Raw genomic sequence first — 12761 nt, forward strand, 5'->3', positions numbered from 1 at the left:
TGTTTCACAAAAGGAAAAACAAAACAGTGCTAGATGGATACAAGTCTTATTAAATAATGTTCATTAATGTTCGTGAGCAATGACAATCATCTTCCAATACACTACTACAGTGCTTCCCAAACCTGGGCCTAAAAGCATTCCAGACAGTCAGGTTTTCAGGGTATCCATAATAAATGTTCATTGCCCATATCCTGAAAAACTGACTGCGGTGCCTCCAGGAACAGGCTTGGGAATTACCACACTAGAACTTTTAGCAAGTGTCAAAGGAGTTAACAATACAAAAAACAGTTCAGAACCTGTAACTTAGAAAATACATACTATACATTTTGTTACTATTAAAAAAAAAAAAAAAGTGTAGCAAAAAAAAAATCCATTTCCTTTTTTTTTTTTTTTTGCCTTTTGCAAGCTTTTTGTATCAAAATGCTGATTTATGACATTTCCTGGCCAGCTTCCTGTGGCACAAGCACAGGCATGCCACAGAAATTCTCCGAACTAGAACTACTGCTATGAAGAAAAGATGCACTGAACTCTACTTCACAGAAGTGTAGCTGTCAATAACAGTGAAATGCCATTTTATTCCCTCTTCCTCTGGCTGCAGAACTCCTTAGGAGGAATGGGCAAGCAGCGTTTACTAGAGAATGACACGAGGACACATTTTTCCCTGTCCCGTCCCCGCGAGTTTTGTCGCTGTCGCTGCCCCATTCCTGCACGCTTTGCCTTAACCGCACAAGCCTCGAATGCTTAGGATTTTAAATTGTTTGATGCTTGTGCAGATGAGAACAGAGATTAGGCATTGGTGGAATGAGGCATTGTGACATCACAATCTGAGCTCTGGAATGTTGCTACTTATGATTTTAAAGTGTTTGCGTCTTGTGCAGATGAGAACAGAGCTTAGGCATTGGTGGAATGGGGCATTATGACATCACAATCTGAACTATAGAATGTTGCTACTTATGATTTTAAAGTGTTTGATGCTTGTGCAGATGAGGATGGAACTTTCAGGAATGGGGCAGGGACAGGAAAAGAACTTGCCGGGACTGGATGGGAAAATGAGCTCCCGCGGGGATAGGGGAAAATTCTCTAGTGTTTACCTGTTACTCCTTTATCTTCCTCATGCAATAAGAGCCAGGGTCAGTGAAGGATTTTAGTCAGCCTAAGAAAACCTTCAGTTTTGCGCTCCCCAAAACCTGGACTGGCTGCGGCCTAAAGTTTAACAATTATGATCACTCCAACTGCACTCAACCCCTCCCAGAATAATGTGAGTAAACAGGCTACATGAAACTGCTCACTCAGTCCACTGGGAATAGTACCTCTGGTGGTTTTTTTGAGTGGTGTGGTTATCAGGTCCTATTGTTTGGCTTTGCTGATGTTCTTTGGCACCCCCTCAGGAGTTGTTGCCCAAGGTAACTGCCTAGACAAGTCAGCCCAGGTGGCTCAGCCTCCAGTGGGTGGGTAGAAGAGGGGAAGGCTTCAGAAGCAGGTAAGCATACAAGGAAGGTGGAATGAGAAGTAAATAAAAGACTCGGGTGGGGAGGGGGGGAAAAGAAGGATGGTGTTTATGTTGGGGGTTGGGAGGAGATAAAGGAAGGCAAGACTGTTAGAGGATGGTCCCATGTCACAAAAAAGGTCAAGAGCCAGAATAAGGTGAAGGCTTCTGTCTGAAGAAAACAACAAACCAACCTAAACAAGTCATTTTAACCAGCTGTTTTTCAGATGGATTGCTCTGACAGACACCATCAGATATCACTGTGATTAAAATACTGATTGCAGGCATTTTGCAGATGTTGCATCATTTCTGCCCTGTTTTCCATTCCAACTGTCCGGCCTGGTGGTTGCAGGTGGTGTGATGTGGTATGCTGCCAGGAGGAAAGAGGGATGAGTTTAGACACTAGCAAATTAGATGTCAAACAATATTAAGACAGACCAAGAAATTTCTGTACCCCATTCTGACTACAGGGATGTCCACATAAACATTTTAAGGTCACTTTTTGACATGTTTTCTATTTGTTTCAAACTTTTTTTTTTTTTATTAATAATTGGTTGGGGTTTTTTTTAACATGTTAATCAACTTTACACATATTAATTTGTTTTTACTTGCAGTAAATATTTTAAGGTATAACAAACTGTGTGTGCCAATGACTGAATATTCCGACTGCCTAGGACTGCAGTGGAAGCAGGTAGTGTTCACAGTCGTGGGTTTGGTAAAGATTAACATCTGGAAGCAGGATTTAGAAACCGAGACACAGGGCTCTGGAAGGAGTGATGGTGAATGACCCCAGCTTCAGGTTTATTGCTGCAAAGACCAGACTAGAACAGAGAACAAATCTATTAAAACAAGGTTAAAATCCCAAGATAGTTACAACATGAAGGCTCAAAGCGCCAAGAGAATTTGAACAGAAAGGATTTCCTTGAACAGAGAGCTGAAATGGCTAAAACTGCTATACATTAAAACCAACATAACTGACCTCTTTGAAAAGATAAGACATCCTTTGTTATACCTGTATAATCGGGGAAACAGCTGTACTATAATAAAACTCCCGGTAATACTGGAATATCCTGTCCTGTGCCAAGAGGCTAAGTCACCTCCCTTCCTCTGAGCAATGCTGTTACTACCTTACATAGTAAGTCAACAATGTCGCTTCTGGAGGAAGTAATGAAACCATGTCTTCAGGAAATAATAGAGCAGTGTCTCTCAAACTGTGTGCCCCGAGATCCCAGAATTTTATTTTATTTTTAAAGATTCCCTTCATGTAGTATACAGTACACTAGAATAGATGGCATGCATGCAAGAGTCTGTTAATGTTAGTAACATGATGGCATATAAAAGGCAAAATGGCCCATCCAGTCTGCCCAGCCGCAGAAACCATCATCTCTTCCTCTCTCTAGGAGATCCCACATGCCTATCCCATGCTTTCTTGAATTGAGACACAATTTCTGTCTCCATCACCTCTTCCGGGATGCTGTTCCACATATCTATCACCCTTTCTGTAAAAAAAAGTATTTACTTAGATTACTCCCGAGCCTATCACTTCTTAACTTCATCCTTCCCCTCGTTAAAAGGCATTTCCCACACAGGAAAGCTAGGGACCTCCCTCCACTTCAAAATCACTGAGCTCTGGAACAACCTTACCTCCCCTCTTCAGAACTTGAGCTCTCTCCAAGTTTTCCGCAAACATCTGAAAACCTGGCTTTTCTCAAAAAATGTAAGTCTCCTTCCAACTTAGGAATCAAGAAATCTCTTATATCTGGCATCCCAAGTCCTCTAAATTTTCTTCACATTTCTACCTCTAACCCTATGTTGTAGTTCCTTTCTATTTCTCCTACTGTAAACGCGTCGAGCTCTACGAACGTGGAGATGATGCGGTATACAAACCTAAGGATTAGATTAGATCCTATGCCCTCTCATTCCAGAGCTTCCTTTCAAATGAAAGAGACTCGACTCATGCACTTTTATGCCACGTAGATATTTAAACATTTCTGTGGCATCTTGAGGTTTTTTTTTTAAATGCTAGTTTTCTTTGGGTATCCCACCACTGGCTGTTTGGATATTATTTTTGTATTTAAACATCTCTATCATATCTCCCCTCTCCTGCCTTTCCTCTTCTCCCTCCATATTCGCTGTGATAGGGGATTAACAGAACCACAAATACAGAAAAACCGCAAATAACTTTTTTCATATGTTATTCGCTGTTTTCTATTAAAAATCATTGTGAATACGGTGAAACTGCGAATAACTGTTCCTGAAGGAGAGGCAAAACACGGTGAAGAAAGTGCTGGGAATCAACGATTTTCTCTGTAAACGCTTAGAATCATCGATTTCTCTATGCAAGCTGATGTAATTTGGGGGGGGGAAAGAGCCAGAAAGCTGTGAATAATCGAAACCGCGATTGCTGAAACCGCAAATACGGAGGGAGAAGTATACATATTGAAATCTTTAACTCTGTCCCCATACGCCTTATTATGACCATGCACTATTTTAGTAGGCTTCCTCTGGACCAACTCTAATCCTTTTTATATCTTTTTGAAGGTACGGTCTCCAGAATTGCACACAATATTCTAAAGGAGGTCTCACGAGAGAGTCTTATACAGGGGCATCAGTACCTCCTTTTACCTACTGGCCATATCTCTCCCTATGCACCCTAGCATCTTTCTATCTTTCGTTGTCACCTTTTCAATCTGTTTGGCCACCTTAAAGATCATCATATACAATCACACCCAAGCCCTGCTCTTCAGTTGTGTACATAAGTTTTTCACCCCCTAAACTGTACCGTTCCCTCAGGGTTTTGCATCCCAAATGCATGGCCTTGCATATCTTAGCATTAAATTTTAGCTGCCAAATTTCAAACCTATGTTCAAGCTTTGTTAGGTCTTCATGTTATTCACACCATCTGTAGTGTCTACTCTATTGCAGATTTTGTTATCATCTGCATATCTTACCCAACAGCCCTTCAGCAATATCACATAAAAATGTTAAAAAGAACAGAACCTTGAGGCACACCACTTGCAACACCCATTTCTTCAGAGTGATCACCATTGACCACTACCCTCTGTCACCTTCAACTCAACCAGTTCCTGACCCAGACCACGTTGGGGTCCATCTCGAGGGCACTCAGTTTATTTATTAGATGTCTGTGTGGAACACTGTCAAAGGCTTTGCTAAAATCTAAATACACCAAATCCAGCGCACTCCCTCTATCCAATTCTTTGGTCATCCAGTCAAAGAAATTGAGCATCTGTAAGAGTAAGGATACAACCGCCAATACAAGTGTCATTCTTTGATGTGATTAGTACTTAAAAACTAACATCAATTTGAAATTTGAAATAGGCGATTCATCAAAAGTGAAATAAACTTGAAACTTGAATCAAGTATTTTTTAGGGATATTTTTATGCAGTAATTATCCTAACTTGAGCAACAAAGCAATCAAAGCTTTGTTACTGTTTGGATCTTCTTATCTTTGCGAACTTGGATTTTCAGTTCTGACAAATTAAAAAAAAAAAAAAAAATAGAACGACTGCAGATGGTGGATGATAAAATATATATTTGCTTGTCAACTATCAAGCCGCATTTTGAGTTAATTTGTACTTGAAAACTAGCACATCCTTCACACTGATTAGCAATTTTATTCTATCTACTTTAGTTTCACCATTGTTACAATTACCCATACAGAGCTTAAAGAACTTTAAATAAATAACTCATGAGCGGTGGGGGAGGCTCGGAGTTGCCCCTCCCCGGCTATGGATCTCCTCTGTTCTTCTTGTGGTTCTGTTTTTTCCTTTTAGTTGTCTGTTTTTCGTTCTTGGTGCTGGTTTGTTTTTTTTTCCCCCTCTTTCTTTCTTTGGGGGAGCAATTTTTTTTGGGGGGGGAAGAGGCCTTGATTTTTTTCTCAGGGCTCATCAGAGTACAGGGTTCTGTTTGCACGGTATTTTGGCCTATGCTGTCCGGGCCTCTCCAGTGGCTTAGGATTGAGTTTTTGCCTACTATTAGTCTGGCATAGTGTTGCCCCTTCTTTTTTGGGGGCTGATTTGGGATGGGGGGTGGGATGGGGGGGGAGTTGTATATTTTCTGCCCAACCTGGTCTTTGTTGTGGTATTTTTTACTCTGTTCAATAAAAATCGATTTCACTAAATAAATACCGGTAACTCTCAAATTTAATTTTTTTATTGGTTTTGCAATTTTATAAATTTCAATTATAGTGCGCCACAAAAAACATTTGGTCTGCTTAGTATACTGGAGCTTAAAATGTTTGACACACACTGAATTGGAAAAACATGTTGAGGAAAACAGGGTTCTTCATAAGCTCTAAAATTAGAGGTACATACATATCCACATCACTTGGCCCATGAACTCATCATCTACATCAGTGGTTTCCAACCTTTTTCGTGTAAAGGGCTGCTGTGTGAATTCAAGAAAGCTCCGAGGGCTACCAAAAGATTTCAAGCTTACACATACAGTCAAACCTTGGTTTGCGAGCATAATTTGTTCCGGAAGCATGATCGTAATCCAAAGCACTTGTTTATCAAATCGAATTTCCCCATAGGAAATAATGGAAACTCAGATGATTCGTTCCACAACCCTAAAACTGTGAGCGCTTGAGCTATGGGTAAATTGGGTGCGACACTTCTATTACATTCAGCCGTGCTCAGCGTACAATGTGCGTCTGTCATGCGTGCTTGAACTGAGGGTAAATTGGGCATGACACTATTATGTTCAGCTGTGCTCAGCGTACGATGTACGGGCTTCCAATGACGTGCTTGTACTGCAAGACAACGCTCGTTTATCGAGTTAAGATTTAATAAAATGTTTTGCTAGTCTTGCAAAACACATAACAGTGGGATCTGGATAGTCCCTGCTGCTGTCCCTAAAAACCCCTTTTCCCCATTACCCACCCCTAAATAAAAACCAACATGCTTTATTATGGTATATAGCTGCAGCTCTTTATTTAAATCACCATAACCAATAAATTAACTTTGCATAAATTAATATCATTAATTAAACATTAAACATTAATTAAATTAACATCAGCAAGCTCCTCCCGAGCTACCCCGTGTAAACATTCCATTTGCCCCCGACCCCGCCACCAACAGCAAGCGTCTGAGGGGTGGCATGACCTCATGCCCCTTTAACCCAGGTCACCTGACTCCAAGGCACGGCTCCCAGCCGGCCCACCGCTCATCGCCGGATGAGCCCCAGCACCCAGTAGCTCAGGATACCCGCCTTCCCAAGCCACTAGGGTCACCAACCAAAGGGCGGGGCGCGTGGGACAAAAAACTGCCCTGGAGGACCTGCTACAAACCGAGTCCTCCAAGGTCCCGGTTTATCTGCTCCCCAAACCGCCCCTCATTCTTAAACTACCCAATCATCAACTTGCCTTTTGGCGCGAACCCCTCCCATAATCCTAATCTAATTATGTCGTCCTAACCGTCCTCCCAGCTAGCCTTGCGGACACACGAGGGCCTCCCAGCCCCGTGTTACTATCCGCCACTTGAGACAAGCTCATGGGCTACTCTTTACTCACTATCCAAGGTTTGACTGTACAGTATTCCCCCGATATTCATGGGGGTTCCGTTCCAGGAACCCCCGTGAATCTTGAAAAACTGCGAATACGGTAGTTTTGAAAATCCCGAACTATGTGCAGTGTAGCCTCCTCTCCTAATGCTGCACCTGGGAATGCCTCTGTGAAAATAGGGTAGGAACTGTAGGGTAGGCAGTTTTTAATAAGACCTTTTGCCTGGCTAAATAACCATCTGCACGGGTAAATTACTTTTTTTTAACTTCCCCTCCCTACCCCCAATAGATGCACACTGCCTCTGCTTTGAAGGGACTTTACCTCCACTTTCCATAAAAGGCAGGAGAGGGCAGCCGGAGCACCGTATGCTCCAACCGCCTCTTCCTGCACTAAAGTCGGGCCTCACCAATCAGGAGCTACGTGTCAAACCAGCTCCTGATTGGTAAGGCCTGACTTTAGTGCAGGAAGAGGCAGTCAGAGTATACCGCGAGTGATTTCCTTCACTCACCGGCACTCTGGCTGCCCTCTCCTGCCTAGTCATCCGCAGTCGAAAAATACCACGAATGACTGGGACTGCAAATTGCCGACCACGAATGACCGGGGGAGTACTGTACTGCTAATTTTGCAAGCCACCTTGACCTGCTTGTTCAGACTGGTATTAATTAAAAATTAATACCAATATTGATTCTACAGCACATCAAGAACATATTTAAAAAACTAATTTTATTTTGGATTGTGAGCAGTTTCAAGTGTGCAAAATTGAAATTAATGCATGTACAGGATTTGAAAAATATTTCAGCCAACTGTATGAGGCCACTGATCTGTAGATCAGTAAATTCTAGGCTACAGCTTTATAATTAACATGTAACTAGAGAATGACACGGGGACAAATTTTTCCCTGTCCCCACGGGAATTCAATTTTCCCATCCCATCCCCACAAGTTTTATCCCTACTCCTACCCCATTCCTGGAAGCTCTGTCCTCATCCGCACAAGCCTCAAACACTTTAAAATCATAAGTGTTTGAGGCTTGTGTGGTTATGGCAGAGCTTATAGGAATGGGGCAGGGATGGGGACAGTGACAAAACCTGCGGGGACAGGATGGGGAAAATGAGTTCCTGCGGGGACAGGGACAAATTTGTTCCCGTGTCATTCTCTACATGTGCATGTAACAAAATTTCTGGAAGCACCCAAGCCAGATCCAAACAAACCTCCACACTCTCTCCCCACTTTGCCATGTCATTTTGGGAGTTGTGCCTTCTGATTTCAAACAGTGACCCACCTTGTTGTTTTCAGCTTTCCTAGGCTGTGGAGCCTACCGACACCACATCTGCTGTGCATTACAGCTAGGTGCCATCACAGGGTTAACTGTGGATGCAGCACACTCTTGATTAAAGCCACCATGAAATACCATCTTTGGTATTATTTACTCTAAAGAGACTTACTGGGCTCAGGTACATCCACTATGACCCAGGACGGCTAAGCTCATCATGGGTCCCCACCCATCACACAACAAAGGAAATGTTCTTCAAGGGCGAGGAAGTGACATCAGCAATTAGGATGGCAGCTCGGTCAGGGTTTCAACTAATTTAGTAAATAAACTAATCCCAAGCTCATAAAATTTTCACTACCATAGCTATTACTATTTGCCAGAGTGATGACTCGCAAAACATTAGAAAAATTCAAGTTTACGGCAGAAAGAGAAGATTGACAGAATATATGTCAATCACAAAGTTCAAAGTTGTGGTTTTTCAAAGTCGTTAAATCGCAAGAGGACTGTGAAAAATTGCAAGAGGACCTTGGCAGACTGGGCAGCCTAGTAGCAGACGGCATTTAATGTAAGCAAGTGCCAAGCTATACATGCGGAACCCGGACTATAGCTACACGATGGAAAATTACACACTGGGAGTCACTGCCCAGGAAAAGGATCTAGGTGTCATTGTTGAGGATATGTTGAAATCCTTGGCTCAAAGTGCAGCGGCAGCTAAGAAAGCAAATAGAATGTTAAGAATTATCAGGAAAGGAATGGAAAACAAAGATGAAAATGTTATAATGCTCTTTATATCATTCTATTTCACAGCTACACCTCGAATACTGTCTGCAACTCTGGTCACCGTATCTTAAAAAAGATATGGTGGAATTAGAAAGGTACAGAGCAGGGCAACAAAAATGATAAAAGGGATGGAGTGACTTCCCTATGAGGAAAGACTAAAGTGGCCAGGGCTTGGAGAAGAGACAGCTCAGGGGTGATATGATAGAGATCTATAAAATACTAAGACATTATCTACTAACCAACCTCAATTTATCGACCGACTACTAATACCACATAACACGACTCGTTCTCTTCGTTCCACAACTCAAGGTTCCTTCCTTAAAAATTATCGGAACCAGACGTCATGATATATTCTCAGTAATGGCTCCTCTTACCTGGAAATCCTTGCCTTTATACATAAGAGAAACAAAAGACCTCAAAATATTCAAAACCTACTTAAAAACTTTTCTCTTTAAAGCTTTCTTTAATCTTTAAACAAAATTTTTTCTTAATAATTTTTTATCCCAAACCTCATGTTTTTTCCCTCTCTGGCTTTTCCTTTCTTCTCACCTGAAGAACAACAATTTTGTAACTTTTACCCCCCTTTTCTCTTTCCCTTATGTACCTGAGTAAGTTTGTTTTGTCAGCTTGTTTGTTTCCCTCTTTTAAAAATTGTATATCGTATATTTTATTGTAATTCACTTAGTATGTAATAAGCGACTCATCAAATTTGATTAAACTTGAAACTTGAAACTAAGACTAGTGGGCATTCGGCGGCAAAGCTACCAAGTAGTAAGAACATAAGAATAGCCTTAGTGGGTCAGACTAATGGTCCATCTAGCCCAGTATCCCATCTTTGCGGAGGCCAATCCAAGTCACAAGTACCTGGCAAAAACCCAGATAGTAGCAGCAGTCCATGCTACAGTCCCATGCCTGTCTCAACAGCAGACTATGGACTTTTCCTCCAGGAACGTATCTAAACCTTTTTTGTTGTTGTTGTTGTTTTTTAAAACAGCTACATTAACTGCTCTTACCACCAACTCTGGCAACGTGTTCTAGAGCTTAACTATTTTCTGAGTGAAAAAATATTGCCTCCTATTGGTTATAAAAGCATTACTCTAACTTCATCGAGTGTCCCCTAGTCTTTGTAAATCTTGATGCAGTAAAAAAATTGATCCACTTGTACCCATTCTACACCACTCAGGATTTTGTAGACTTCCATCATATCTCCCCCTCAGCCATCTCTTTTCCAAGCTGAAGAGCCCTAAACTCTTTAGTCTTTCCTCATATGAGAGGAGTTCCATTCCCTTTATCATCTTGGTCGCTCTTTGAACATTTTCTAGTGCCGCTATATCTTTTTTTGCGATAAGGAAGCCAGAACTGAATGCAATACTCAAGGTGAGATCACACCATTCAGTGATAGAGGCATTATAACATTCTTAGTCTTGTTAATCATCCCTTTTCTAATAATTTCTAGCATCCCGTTTGCATTCTTGGCCACCAACGCACATTGAGCGGAAGGCTTCAGCGTATTGTCTACGATGACATCCAGATCTTTTTCTTGAGCGCTAACACCCAAGGTGGTCCCTAGCATCCAATAATAATCTGATTTGGATTATTCTTCCCAATATGCATCACTTTGCATTTGACCACATTAAATTTCACCTGCCTTTTGGACGCCCATTCTTCCAATTTCCTAAGGTCTTCCTGCAGGTTTTCATAGTTTTAACAACTTTGAACCAGAGAAAATTTATTCATACAAGTAATTAAACTTTAATTCGTTGCCAGAGAACATGATGAAATCAGTTAGCTTAGCAGGGTTTAAAAAAAAGGGTTGCCTAATTTCTTAAAAGAGATGTCCATAGACCATAATTAGGATGGCTTGGGGAAATCCATTGCTTATTCCTAGGATAAGCAGCATAAAATCTGTTTTATTCCTTGGGATCTAGCTAGGTACTTGGGACCTGGGTTGACCACTATTGGAAACAGGATACTGGGCTTGATGGACCTTCATTCTGTCCCAGTATGTCAATTCTTATGTTATTAAAATCCCAATTTTCTAAATTTATTAAGTTTATAGCCTGCCTTTCCAATTTCTCAAGATGAGAGGTCAATACCCACTAGCCAAAGAAAATTTGGGATGTTAGGATACGTGAAAGCCCTACCTGTGATGTAAGCATGGCTACGTACCATCCCCTTCCCTGAAGCTTGCTAGCAGAAAGCACTTCCCTATGTGTCTAGCACTACTTACTTGTGCTCTGATTTTCAAAGCTGTACACTTCTCTCCTGGTCCTCCTCTTCTTTCTACTAATGCCTCTGGCGTTGTTTCCTGATGCCAGTGCATTCTGTCAGAGAGCACTAGCTTTATGTTGACTAGATTAAGAAAATATGGTTTACGGATATAGTTAGCTGCTCCTCTTTCCTAAACCCACTGCTCCTCCTCCTTTCTCCATCTTGGTAAATACTGTCATCATTCCAGTCTCCTCTGCTTGCAACCTTGGAGTCGTCTTCGATTTCAACCTCTCATTTTCTGTGCACATTCAACAAACTGCTACGGTCTGGCATTTCTATCTCTACAACATCACCAAAATTCGCCCCTTCCTCTCCGAGCACACTACCCGGACCCTTGTCCACACTCTCGTAAATCTCACACTTACTTACATTACTGCAATGTACTTGTAACTGGAACAATTTACCAATTTATTTATGTGGTGAATCCTCACCAGAAAAATGTAAAAGCTCATTAAAAAGTTACTTATATAAGGACGCATTTGAGACATAATTTGAGAGGATAATTCATCTATCATTAATGCTTATGCTCTAATTCCTAATTTTAATTAGACCTTATGTATAGGTCGCAATTTCCCTTACCCTCTCCTTTAGGCTTAGCCATGTTTTTAAAATTATTCTTCATTACCCTCCAGATGTTTTTTCCCTAAATGTACCTTTATCTTCTTTAAAGATTGTAGTTCATCCCCCTCTCCTTTTGTATCGGTAATTATTTGTACGTTACACTGTACGTTATTTGTATAAAATTGTTTCATTTTTTGTCTCCTAATTTTAAAAATTGTCATACGCATTGAAGTACTTGACATTGCGTTTACAACAAACTTTTAATAAACTTGAAACTTCATTCTGCTGCCCCTCAATATCTCTCCTCACTTCTCTCTCTTTATACACCTCCCAGAGAACTCCGTTCCTCAGATAAGCTGCTTTTTAGCTGTACCCTTCTCCTCCACTGCCAATTCCAGACTTCGTTCCTTTCATCTAGCTGCCCCCCAATTCCTGGAATAAATTACCTGAGTTTGTCCGCCACGCCCCTTCCCTTGTTTAAAAGCAGACTGAAACCCCACCTTTTTGATATAGCCTTCGATCCATAACCATACTCCCCTCTCTCCACCAACCCAGCCAGTAGATTAACCATTCCCCTTAACTGTATCCATGACATCCTGGTTGTCTGTCTTGGCTGTTTAGAATGTAAACTCTTTCAAGCAGGGACTGTCTTCTTTGTGACTCTGTACAGCGCTGCGTACGTCTGGTAGCGCTATAGAAATAATTCATAGTAGTAGTGTGAAGAGTTTCAGTCTTTGGGAAGCAGAGCTGAGTTTGTGATGTCATAATGCCTCATTCCACCAATAAGAGCCAACCTCATCAGTGATGTCACAATGGCTTGATTGTCCTGTACTCCCCTCTGCCCACCAACCCAGCCAGCAGATTAACCAT

The 12761-nt window shown here is 41.4% G+C and overlaps 1 protein-coding gene across 6 annotated transcripts in view; it reads right to left on the bottom strand.

Moving 5' to 3' along the window:
* Positions 1–933: 933 nt before the first annotated feature.
* The window catches only part of TLCD3A (TLC domain containing 3A), a 43478-nt gene continuing 31650 nt past the window's right edge, over positions 934–12761 (bottom strand). For all 6 annotated transcript variants that reach the window (XR_004537119.1, XR_004537118.1, XR_004537117.1 and 3 more), the window contains exon 6: positions 934–1856. The gene's annotated coding sequence lies outside the window, so the exon portion shown is untranslated. The remainder of the gene's footprint in view (positions 1857–12761) is intronic.

This window comes from Geotrypetes seraphini, chromosome 15 (assembly GCF_902459505.1).
Source record: "Geotrypetes seraphini chromosome 15, aGeoSer1.1, whole genome shotgun sequence".
Lineage (NCBI taxonomy): Eukaryota > Metazoa > Chordata > Amphibia > Gymnophiona > Dermophiidae > Geotrypetes > Geotrypetes seraphini.